Source organism: Elephas maximus, chromosome 4 (assembly GCF_024166365.1).
Source record: "Elephas maximus indicus isolate mEleMax1 chromosome 4, mEleMax1 primary haplotype, whole genome shotgun sequence".
NCBI classification, from domain to species: domain Eukaryota; kingdom Metazoa; phylum Chordata; class Mammalia; order Proboscidea; family Elephantidae; genus Elephas; species Elephas maximus.
The window spans coordinates 129405996-129418906 of NC_064822.1; the positions used below are offsets into that span (position 1 = coordinate 129405996).

Sequence of the window (12911 nt, forward strand, 5' to 3'; positions counted from 1 at the left end):
AATTTCAAGGTAACAACAAAGAAAGTTACCAACTTATTCATCAAAATAAAGAAGAAAAATATAGTCTTTGTAAACACAAAATCTACAATAATGAAAGAAAAGAAAAGAAATTTCCTGAACAAAAGGAACTCAGCACAGAAGTTTGTGTTCTTACTAGAGGAACAAAGAAAACATCAGCACCACAAAAAAAAAAAAAAGGCACTACAAAATGACAAAAAAAAAAAGCTGCAAACATCTATTAATAATCAGAACCTGAAATTTACAAAGTATGAATCTACAAAAATTGGAATAGTCAAAAATTAAATGGAACGCATAAACATCAATATCCTAGGCATTAGTGAGCAGAAATGGACTGGTATTGGCCATTCTGAATCGGACAATCATGTGGTCTACTATGCCAGGAATGACAACTTGAAGAGGAATAGCATTGCATTCATCATCGAAAAGAACATTTCAAGATCTATCCTGAAGTACAACACTGTCAGTGATAGGATAATATCCATACGCCTACATGGAAAACTAGTTAATACAACTATTATTCAAATTTACACACCAACCACTAAGGCCAAAGATGAAGAAATTGAAGATATTTACCAACTTTTGCAGTCTGAAATTGATCAAACATGCAATCAGGATACACTGATAACTACCGCTGATTGGAATGCAAAAGCTGGAAATAAAGAGAAGGATCAGTAGTTGGAAAATATGGCCTTGGTGATAAAAAATGATGCTGCAGATCACATGATAGAATTTTGCAAGGTCAACGATTTCTTCATTGCAAATACATTTTTTCTCCAACATAAATGGCAACTATACACATGGACTTCGGCAGATGGAACACACAGGAATCATATCAACTACATCTGTGAAAGAGACGATGGAAACGCTCAATATCATCAGTCAGAACAAGGCCAGGGGCTGACTGTGGATCAGACCATCAATTACCCATATGCAAGTTGAAGTTGAAAATGAAGAAAATTAGAACAAGTCGACCAGAGCCAAAGTATGACCTTGAGTATATCCCACCTGAGTTTAGAGACCATCTCAAGAACAGATTTGACGCCTTGAACACTAATGACTGAAAACCAGATGAGTTGTGCAAAGACATCATACATGAACAAAGCAAGAAGTTATTAAAATGACAGGAGAGTGCTCATAATCATTAGCTATTAGAGAAATGCAAATCAAAACCACAATGAGATATCATCTCACCCCAACAAGGCTGGCATTAATCCAAAAAACATAAAGCAATAAATTTTGGAGAGGTTGTGGAGAGACTGGAACTCTTATATGCTGCTGTTGGGAATGTAAAATGGTACAACCACTTTGGAAATCGATTTGGCACTTCCGTTAAAAGCTTGAAATAGAACTACCATACGATCCAGCAACTTCACTTCTTGGAATATATCCTGGGGAAATAAAAGCACTCACATGAACAGATACATGCACACCCATGTTCACTGCAGCACTGTTTAAAATAGCAAAAAGTTGGAAGCAACCAAGGTGCCCATCAATGGAGGAATGGATAAATAAATTATGGTATATGCACATAATGGAATACTACAGAAGGATGAAGAACAACGATGAGTCCATGAAACATCTCATAACATGGAGGAATCTGGAAGGCATTATTCTGAATGAAATTAGTCAGTTGCAAAAGGACAAATATTGTATGAGACCACTATTGTAAGAATTCAAGAAAAACTAATTTAAACACAGAAAATATTCTTCGATGGTTATGAGGGTGGGGAGAGAGAGAGGGGGATATTCACTAATTAGTCAATAGACAAGAACTATTTTAGGTGAAGGGAAAGACAACACACAATACAGGAGAGGTCAGCACAACCGGACTAAAACAAAAGCAAAGAAGTTTCCTGAATATAACCAAATGCTTCAAAGGCCAGAGTAGCAGGGACAGGGGTTTGGGGACCATGGTTTCAGGGGACATCTAGGTCAACGGCATAACAAAATGTATTAAGAAAACGTTCTGCATCCCACGTTGGTGAGTGGTGCCTTGGGTCTTAAATGCTATCAAGCAGCCATCTAAGATGCATCAATTGGTCTCAACCCACCTAGAGCAAAGGAGAATGAAGAACACCAAAGACATACGGTAAAGATAAGCCCAATAGACAGAAAAGGCCACATAAGCCAGAGATTACCTCAGCCTGAGACCAGAAGAACCAGATGGTACCCAGCTACCACCAATCACTGCCCTGACAGGGATCATAACAGAGAATCACTGACATGGCAGGAAAACAGTGAGATGCAGATCTCAAATTCTCATAAAAAGACCAGACTTAATGGACTGACTGAGACTAGAGGGTCCCTGGAGGTTATCATCCCTAGACCCTTTTTTAGCGCAAGACTGGAACCATCCCCAAAGCCAACTCTTCAGACGGGGATTGGACTGGACTATAAGATAGAAAATAATACTGGTGAGGAGTGAGCTTGTTGACTCAGGTAGACATGAGAGACTACGTGGGTAACTCCTGTCTGGAGGCAAGAGAAGAAGACAGAGGGGGACAGGAGCTGGTTGAATGGACATGGGGAATACAGGGTGGAGAGGAGGAATGTGCTGTCTCATTAAGGGGAGAGCAGCTATCAGTACATAGCAAGGTGCGTATAACTTTTTGTACGAGAGACTGACTTGATTTGTAAACTTTCACTTAAACCACAATTAAAAAAAAAAGAGAGACAAAGAAAAGACCTAAATGGATGTCAGAAGAAACTTTGAAACCTGCTCTTGAATGTTGAATAGCTAAAGCAAAAGGAAAAAATGATGAAGTAAAAGAGCTGAACAGACTTCAAAGGGGAGCTCAAGAAGACAAAGTATTATGATGACATGTGCAATGACCTGGAGATAGAAAATCACAAGGAAAGAACATACTCAGCATTTCTCAAACTGAAAGAACTGAAGAAAAAATTCAAGCCTCAAGTTGCAATACTGAAAGATTCTATGGACAAAATATTAAGAGATGCAGGAAGCACCAAAAGAAGTTGGAAGGAATACACAGAGTCACTGTACCAAAAAAAAAAAAGGGTCAACATTCAACCATTTCAGGAAGTAACATATGATCAGGAACCAAAGGTACTGAAGGAAAAAGTCCAATCCGCATTGAAGGCATCGGTGAAAAACAAGGCTCCAGGAATTGACGGAACACCAACTAAGATGTTTCAATAAACGGATGCAATGCGCTGGAAGTGCTCACTTGTCTATGCCAAGAAATTTGGAAGACAGCTACCTGGCCAACCGACTGGAAGAGATCCATATTTATGCCTCTTCCAAAGAAAGGTGATCCAACCAAATACCAAAATTATCAAGCAATATTAATATCACACGCAAGCAAAATTTTGCTGACAATTTTTCAAAAGCAGCTGCAGCAGTATATCGATAGGGCAGTGCAAGAAATTGAAGCCTAATTTAGAAGAGGATGTGAAACCAGGGATATCATTGCTGATGTCAGATGGATCCTGGCTAAAAGCAGAAAATACCGGAGAGATGTTTACCTGTGTTTTATTGACCATGCTAAGGCACTGGACTGTGTGGATCATAACAAATTACGGATAACATTGCTGAGAATGGGAATTCTGGAACACTTAATTGTGCCCATGAGGACTCTGTACATGGATCAAGAGGAAGTTCTTTGAACAGAACGAAGGTTACTGCATAGTTTAAAGTCAGGAAAGGTGTGTGTCAGGGTTGTGTCATTTCACCATACGTATTCAATCTGTATGCTGAGCAAATAATACAAGAAGCTGGACTGTATGAAGAAGAATGGGGCATCAGGATTGGAGGAAGACTCATTAACAAGCTGTAATAGGCAGATGACACAACCTTGCTTTCTGAAAGTGAAGAGGACTTGAAGCACTTACTGATGAAGATCCAAGGCCACAACCTTCAGTATGGATTACACCTCAACACAAAGAAAACAAAAATCCTCTCAACTGGACCAATAAGCAACGTCATAATAACAGAGAAAAGATTGAGGTTGTCAAGGATTTCGTTTTACTTGGATCCATAATCAACACCCATGGAAGCAGCAGTCAAGAAATCAAAAGACACGTTGTATTCAGGCAATTTGGCTGAAAAAGACTTCTTTAAAGTGTTGAGAAGCAAAGATGTCACCTTGAGGACTAAGGTGCACCTGACGCAAGCCAAGGTGTTTTCAATTGCCTCATATGCACGCATTAGCTGGACAATGAATAAGGTAGACCAAAGAAGAATTGACGCCTTTGAATTGTGGTGTTGGAGAAGAATACTGAATATATCATGGACTGCCAGAAGAAAGAACAAATCTGTCTTGGAAGAAGCACAACCAGAATGCTCCTTAGAAGCAAGGATGGTGAGACTACATCTCACATACTTTGGACATGTTATCAGGAGGGATCAGTCCCTGGAGAAGGACTTCATGCTTGGTAAAGTAGAGGGTCAGCAGAAAAGAGGAAGACCCTCAACAAGATGGATTAATACAGTGGCTGCAACAATGGGCTCAAGCATAACAACAATTATGAGGATGGCGCAGGACCAGGCAATGTTTCATTCTGTTGTGCACAGGGTCGCTATGAATCAGAACCAATTAGACGGCACCTAACAACAACACAAAATGACATCAATAAACTCACACGTACCAATAATGGCACTGAATGTAAGGCTTAAAAGCACCTGTAAAGAGACAGAGAGTGACAGATTGTTTTAAAAAAAACATATGACCCATCATATCCTGTCTAGGATAGACATATTTTAGACACAAAGACATAAATACGTTCAAAATCAAACAACAGAAGGAAATATATCAAGCAAACAGCAAGCAAAAAAGAACAGGAATGGCAATACTACTCTCAGCTAAAACAGACTTTAAGGCAAAATCCACCATAAAAGACAAGGAAGGACATTATATAATGATTAAAGGCACAATCCACCATGATGACATAACCATAACAAATATCTATGCACCCAATGACAGGGCTCCAAAATACATAAAACAAACTCTAACAGCATCAAAAACAGAAATTGACAGTTCCTGTTCAAGATACCACTCTCAGTAAAGCACAGAACATCTAGAAAGAAACTCAACAAACATACAGAAAATATAAGGCAACAATCAACCATCCTGACATATATAGAGCACTCCACCCAATAGCAGCAAAGTATACATTCTTTCCCAACACACATGGAACGTTCTCCAGGACAGACCACATCTTAGGCCACAAAGCAACCCTCAACAAAATTCAAAACACTGAGCTAATACAAAGCTTCTTCTCTGATCACAACACCATAAAAGTAGAAATTAGAAACAGGAAGGGCAAGGAAAAAAATTAACAGAAACCGAATAACACCTTGCTTAAAAACCACTGGGTAATAAAAGAAAACAAGGACGGAATAAAAAACTTTCTAGAATCACATGAAAATGAAAGCACATCATAGCAAAACCTTTGAGATACAGCGAAGGCAGTGCTCAGTGGTCAACTTACAGCAATAGGCACACACATCAAAAAAGAACGGACAAAATCAAAACGTTAGCCCTACAACTTGAACAAACAGAAAGAGAATGGCAAAAGAAACTCACAGACACCAGAAGAAAGGAAGTATTAAAGATCAGCGCAGAAGTAAATGAATTAAAAAAAAAATGAATTAAAGAAGAGAAAAACAATAGAATCAACAAAACCAAAAGTTGGTCTTTGAAAGTATCAAAAAAATTGACAAACCATTGGCCAAACTGACAAAAGAAAAGCAGGAGAGAGTGCAAATAACCCAGATAAGAAATGAAATGGGTGACATGACAACAGACCCAACTGAAATACAAAGGATCATAACAGAGTACTATGAAAAACTGTACTCCAACAAATTTGAAAACCTAGAGGAAATGGACAAATTTCTAGAAACACACTACCTACCCAAACTAACACAAACTGGGATAGAAAATCTGAACAGACGCATAACTAGAAAAGAGATTGAAAACAAAAAAAAGTTCTGGCTTCACTGGAGAATTGTACCAAGCATTCAGAGAAGAGCTTACGCCAGTACTTCTCAAACTATTTCAGAACACAGAAAAGAAAGGGGTACTTCCAAATTCATTCTATGAAGCCAGTATAACCTTGATACCACAAAACCAGGCAGACACCACGCAAAAAAGAAAATTACAGACCAAATATCTCTCATGAACATAGACGAAAAAATTTCAAGAAAATTCTAGCCAGTAGACTTCAACACTACATTAAAAAAAGGAAAAAAAAAAACCACGACCAAGTGGAATTCATACCAGGTATTCAAGGATGGTTCAACATTAGAAACTCAATCATCAACATAATCCACTACATAAATAACAGAACCACATGATCATCTCAATCGATGCACAACAGGGATTCAATGAAGCCCAACACCCATTCCTGATAAAAAAACATAGGAAGAGAAAGGAAATTCCTCAATACAATAAAGGGCATATGCACAAAACCAACAACCAATATCATTCTCAACAGAGAGAGGCTGAAAACATTCCCCCTGAGAATGGGAACAAGACATGGGTGCCCTTTATCACCACCACTATTTAACATTGTGCCAGAAGTCACAGCTAGAGCAATAAGACAAGAAAAAGAAATAAAGGGCATCCAAATTGGTAAGGAAGAAGTATAACTATTCCTATTCAAAGATGATATGATACTATACATAGAGAACCCTAAAGACTCCATAAGAAAACTACTGCCACTAACAGAAGGATTCAGCAGAGCAGCAGGATACAAGATCAACATATAAAAATTAGTTGGATTTCTATACAGCAGTAAAGAGAACTACAAAAAGGAAATCAAGAAAACAATACCATTTATAACAGCTTCTAAAAAATTAAATAAGAAAAAAAACTTTTTTTTTTTTTTTAATACTTAGGAATTAATCTAACCAGGAACATAAAAACCTACACACAAAAAAAACTACAAAACACTACTGCAAGAAACCAAATGAGATACACATAAATGGAAAAACATACCACACTCATGGGTGATGGATAGGTAGACTTGACTTTGTGAAAATGTCAATTCTGCCCACAGCAATCCACAAATACAATGCAATCCGAATCCAAATACAGACAGCATTCTTTAACGAGATGGTAAAACTAATCACTAACCTCACATGGAAAGGAAAGAGGCCCCAGATAAGTAAAGCATTATTGAAGAAGAAGAACAAAGTAGGAGGCCTTGCACCACCTGACCTCAGCACTTACTGCACTGCTATGGTAGTCAAAACACCCTGGTGCTGGTACAAGGACAGACACACTGGCCTATGGAGCACAATCGAGAACTCAGATGTAAATCCATCTACCTATGGCCACCTGATCTTTGACAAAGGCCCAAAGTCCATTAAATGAGGGAAAAGACAGTCTTTTTAACAACTGGTGCTGGCAAAACTGGATGCCCATCTGCAAAAAAATGTAACAAGACCCATACCTCACACCATACACAAAAGCTAACTCAAAAGGGATCAAAGGCCTAAATATAAAACCAAAAACTACGAAGATCATGGAAGTAAAAATAGGGTCAACACTAGGGACCCTAAAGTATGTCACAAACAGGATAAAACCATAATTAACGATACACAAACAGCAGAAGACAAGCTACATAAATGGGATCTTTTAAAATTAAACACTTAATGCTCATCAAAAGACTTCAAGAGTAAAAAGGGGACCTACAGACTGGGAAAAATTTTTGGCCGTTACAAATCTGACAAAGGTCTAATCTCTAATCTATAGGAAAATCCAACACCTCGACAATAAAAAGACAAATAATCCAATTAAAAAATGAGCAAAGGATATGAACAGAGACTTCACCAAAGAAGACATTCAGGTCATTAACCGATACATGAGGAAATGCTCACGATCACTAGCCATTAAAAAAAGCCATTAAAAAAAAAAAAATCAAAATCACCATGAAGTAACATCTCAACCTGACATCGCTGGCACGAATCAAAAAAACAGAAAATAAAAAATGTTGGTGAGGTTCCAGAGAGATTGAAACTCTTATGCACTGCTGGTAGAAATACAAAATGGTACAACATTTTGGAACAAGATATGGAACTTCCTTAAATGGCTAGAAATAGAAATAACCATACAATCTAGTAATCCCACTCCTAGGAATATGTCCTAGACAAATAAGAGCCCTCACATGAATAGACACATGCACACCGGTGTTCACTGCAGCACTATTCACAACAGCAAAAAGATGGAAACAACCTTAGTGCCCATCAACAGATGAATGGATAAACAAACTATGGTGCACACACACAATGGAATACTATCCAACAATAAAGAACAATGATGAGTCTTCCAAACATCTCATAGTATGGATGAATCTGGAGGGAATTATGCTGAATGAAATAAGTTAGTCATGAAAGGACAAATGCTGTATGAGACCACTATTATGAAAACACATGAAAAGGTTTCCACACAGTAAGAAACTATCTTTGATGATTACAAGGGAGGGGACGGATGGGGAGGGAAAAACACTAACTAGACAGTAGGTAAGTGGTAATTTTGGTGAAGGGAAAGACAGTACACAACACTGGGGAAGTCAGCACAACCTGGCCAGGGCAAAGTCATAGAAGCTTCACAGGTACATCCAAACGCCCTTAGGAACCAAGCTAATAGGCTGAGGGCTGGAGATCATGGTCTTGAGGGACATCTAGTTCAATCAGCCTAACATAATCTATAAAGAAAATGTTCTTCATTCAACTGTGGTGAGTAGCATCTGGGGCCTTAAAAGCCAGTGAGTAGCCATTTAAGGTACATCTGCTGGTCCCATCCCAGCTGGGGCAAAGGAGAATGAAGAAAACCAAAGACACAAGGGAAAGATTAGTCCAAAGGACTAAGGGACAACTGCCATAACCTCCACCAGACTAAGCCCAGAACTAGATGGTGCCTGGTTACCACCATCGACTGCTCCGGCAGGAACTGAAATAGAGGGTCCCAGACAGAGTAGAAGAAAATGTAGAACAAAATTCAAATTCACACACACACATACAAAAACACCACACTTACTGGTCTGACAGAGACTGGAGAAACCTGGAGAGTAGGGGCCTCAGACAGACATCCTTTTAACTCAGTACTGAAGTCAATCCTGAGGTTCACCCTTCAACCAAAGATTAGACAGGTCTGTATGGCCAACACATGTGAAGAACGTGCTTGGTAGTTCAATCATGTATATGAGACTAATGGACACATTAGCCCCAAATCAAAGAAGACAGGAAGGGACAGGAAAACTGGACAAATGGAAACAGGGAACCCCGGGTAGAGAAGGGAAGAGTGTCAACACATTGCAGGGTTGGCAACCAACGTCACAAAACAATTTGTGTATTAACTATTTAATGAGAAACTAATTTTCTCTGTTTAAAAATTTTCTCATTTTAAAAAAAAAAGGAAAAATTTGTACAGGACCCAGTTAAACTATAAACTAAGCCAAGGTTAGGCTTCAACGGCCCCTAACCCCTACTTTTCCCTGCACTTTGCGCTCTCTCAATCTTTCCGCCCATTAAACCTGGTTTCAAAAAAAAAAAAAAGATCCAATAAGTTTCTTGTACAAGGGAAGTTGTACTTTTTAGTCTTTTCTTAAACGATGGTAAATTGCCATGCTAAGAGAATTTCCATTATAACTCCGCCCTTTTTGGAACAAGGCATTTTTGCAACGGAAGTGCGTTCTGGTACCCTTAAGTCACACCCTACACCTTCGTACGGGTAACTCTTTAAAGTCTCTGAGCTGCCCGAGTCAGGCATTAAATGAGCAATTTATTTTATTCATGCAAATAGTGTTGATTTGGGTATAGAATAGAAACTTGTTCGGGGATTACTGACTTTGGCAGGGTAATTCGAAAAAAGTTTAGACGGGTTAAAACATCACTGGATGGAACACTCGTCAGTTCAAGAAAAAAACCAACTCAGGAATGAAGACTGCCCTGGCCTAGGCTCCTTCACACAAACTCTAGGTGTGGAAACGGCGCGCTGTCACTTCTCCGGCTCTTTGCTCCAGCACAAAGGAATGAATACACGAACACCAACTGTTGGGTGGCATTAATGACTGAATTACAGTCGGCATAAAAAAGTTACCTTTTGGGCCACGTCACTCATTACGAGGTTTGGGAGGTTTTCTAAGCCCTTTGCATTACTGTAACCCACTGGGGTGGTAAGGGCGCGCCCTCAGGGTTGCTGACACAAGATTCAGCCCTCCAGCCGCCCGACTGAGGCGTGGTTGAAGATGTGTTGGAGACACGAAGGAAACACTACGCAGGAAACTCCGCCGCCCAAGCGCCGCAAAAGGCGCCGCGAGAATCCGGCCTGCGCCCCGTGCAGAGCGGGAGGCGGGGCAGGAGGCCCGCAGCGAGGACCCCCGCGCGCAGCGGCCCCGCCTCCACGCGGCGGCCCGCCCCGCCCCTCGCGCCCCGCCCGCGGACGGAAGCGAGAGCGAGGCTGAACGCCTGACGTCAAGGCGACACCGCCAAACCTCGCCCAGAGTCAGGCGTGTAACCAGCCAAGCGGCGGCGGCGGCGGTAGCGGCAGGACCGCCGTGGCGCCGGGAACAGAGACCGGGAGGGAGCGCGAGACGTTGGAAGACGCTGGCTTCGGGGACCCGGTGACAGCGCCAGAGGTTCGCAAAGTGCGTGCGCGGCCGCTGAGGGGAGCGGCGGCCGCCGCGCGGGGCGGGGGCGGGGGGCCGGCGCCGGCTGAGGGAAGCGGGTGGGGTGCGGCGCGGGCCGGGCGGGGCGCGCGGAGCGGTAAGGGGCCCCGGGTGACGGTAGTGGCAGCAGCGGCTCCTCGGCATGCGGCAGGTGGCGCGAGGGCCCGGCGCCCGGCCAGCGAACGGGCCGACTCTGGGGCCGGCGGGGACGAGCCGCCGCCGCGGGAGAACGGCGCGCTTTGCGGAAGGGGTCAAATGTCTGAAATATGGCGGAGGAAGTGAGAGCCCGAGGACCCCCCCCCCCACCCGCCCGCTCCTCCTGCCGGCGGACGCCGCCGCCTTTCCCGCTGCCCGTCGCCCCCCACGGCTCAAGACTCGTCGCCCCGCCGCGGAGCCCCCTTACCAAGTCGCCTTGCTTATCTCCCGGGGGTGGGTGGAAGTTAGAACGGAAACCAGAAAGTTATCCTTTGCAAGAACAGCTTACCCCGGCCCCTAACCTGGGCGAGGAGCCTTGGGGGAAACCACTCCCCGGCGCCCTGAGGGCTCAAGCCTGACAGGGAAAAAGTTTGCCTGAAACGGGGTTGGTGTGCTCCATTTGTTGCGGGAAGTGGCTGGAGGAAGACAGCAAAGGGAGCCCCACCTAGTCTGGCAGTAACCACTGTAGAGAAAAACTGTTAAAGGGGCCTTTCCCTTCGTCAGCAAGAGGAAATCTCTTTAGAGAGGGAGAGCAAATCCAGGAAGTTTGTCCTGTTCTCTTTTCAGCCATGTCGATGTGTCTCATCCAAAACTATCAGCGCCATGAATTTTGTTTAAAACTATTTTCAATGAACCGAGCCCTCCAGATTTTTCTTCTGAAAAAACTGATGGCCTTTGGGGAAAAGATCATCCTTGCAAGTTTAAGCGAATGGTTTGCTTCCCCTTCGAATGGTTTGCTTCCCCTTCGCTTGCCTCCCCCCTCCCCCTTAATAATGTAGAAAAGCATTTTTGTTATGCAAGTACTGTTTGGTATGAATATAAGCAGTTTTGTGTTATACTAAAGGGAAAGATTTTTACAGGATAAAAAGTTGGCACTCAGCGAAGATGGTGGGTTTTTTAAATTTTACATTAATTCACTCTAATTGGAATTTTGTTGTTTATCCAAATCAGACCCACTGCCGTCCAGTGGATTCTGGCTCATAGCGACCTTGTAGGACAGAGTAGAACTGCCCCATACGTTTTCCAAAGCTGTAAATCTTTGTGGAAGCAGACTGCCACATCTTTCTCCCGCACTGTTGCAACAGCTGAGGTATAATTGAGTGCTTATAACTTAAAGTTTCTAACTTGTAAATTCATTTTGCAGCTGTCTTTTTTGTAATTAGAATGCTTTTTATCTTAGCAAGAAATAATTTAGAGGAAAGGGAGACGTTCATTTCATTTCAACTTCCTATCATTTAAAAGATGACTCTTGAAATAGTATTTATTGAGTCATAATGGAGTCACGAGACTTTTTAAGGGCCGGAAGGGACTATTTAGATCATCCTTTTATGGAGGAGGAAACTGAGGACTAGAACAGATAAGATAACCAGTTAGTGACCATACTGTGTCTCCTGACTTTTAGGAAAATAGTTTGTCTGTAGTAGAGAACCTGGAGGAAGAAATAGGACATTTTATAGCTAATTACATTTTTGTAGCTGATATTCCCATCATACCCAAAGAAGGTGGGTACCTTAGTCAAATAGTGTGCAAGACACCACTCGGGTAGTTTCATCCCCAGGTTTTAAGAGATGAACCTGATGCTCAGGAGGTTAGATAACTTTATGGACACAGAACCTTGGATGATAGCCTTATTTCAGCTTATCCATGCTTTTAATCGCTGTACTGCATGGAGTTTTCAGTTGCATTTTCTTGTTTGACATTCACAATAAACATGACTCTACCTTATCAGAGAACCCCCAAAGTCAGTCTTTGAAACACATGTGGTCATTTTGATTTCAATGTGCCAGATATTATTATACAACTGGAGAGCCCAGATACTAACAACTTGATTTAAATATGTGTCATGGATCATGAAAATGGTTGCTCTGCCTTCTCTTCTCTGGAACTCCCACACCCCCAGCCCTCCATGAAAATCATCACTCTTATCTCTTCCGCTAAATTGTAAGCTCTGAAGACAATATATACGTCTGTTCTTTGTGTGTCCCAAAGCACTGACGTTGTACCTTGTACGTAGACAGTACCAGTTCATTTAAAATGTACTGTGAAGGTAGAGACATCACCTG

General features: G+C 41.8%; 1 protein-coding gene and 1 long non-coding RNA gene across 3 annotated transcripts in view; one reads left to right on the plus strand and one right to left on the minus strand.

The window, feature by feature from the left end:
* Positions 1-10412, minus strand: part of LOC126075769 (uncharacterized) — a 99067-nt gene extending 88655 nt beyond the window's left edge. Inside the window, exon 1 of the long non-coding RNA XR_007517260.1 lies at positions 10086-10412. This is a non-coding gene — a long non-coding RNA (uncharacterized LOC126075769). The remainder of the gene's footprint in view (positions 1-10085) is intronic.
* A 40-nt stretch (positions 10413-10452) lies between these two features.
* Positions 10453-12911, plus strand: part of RAP1B (RAP1B, member of RAS oncogene family) — a 53786-nt gene continuing 51327 nt past the window's right edge. The window contains exon 1 of one of the 2 annotated variants that reach the window (XM_049883825.1): positions 10453-10632. The gene's annotated coding sequence lies outside the window, so the exon portion shown is untranslated. The remainder of the gene's footprint in view (positions 10633-12911) is intronic. The other variant, XM_049883824.1, reaches the window with a different exon arrangement.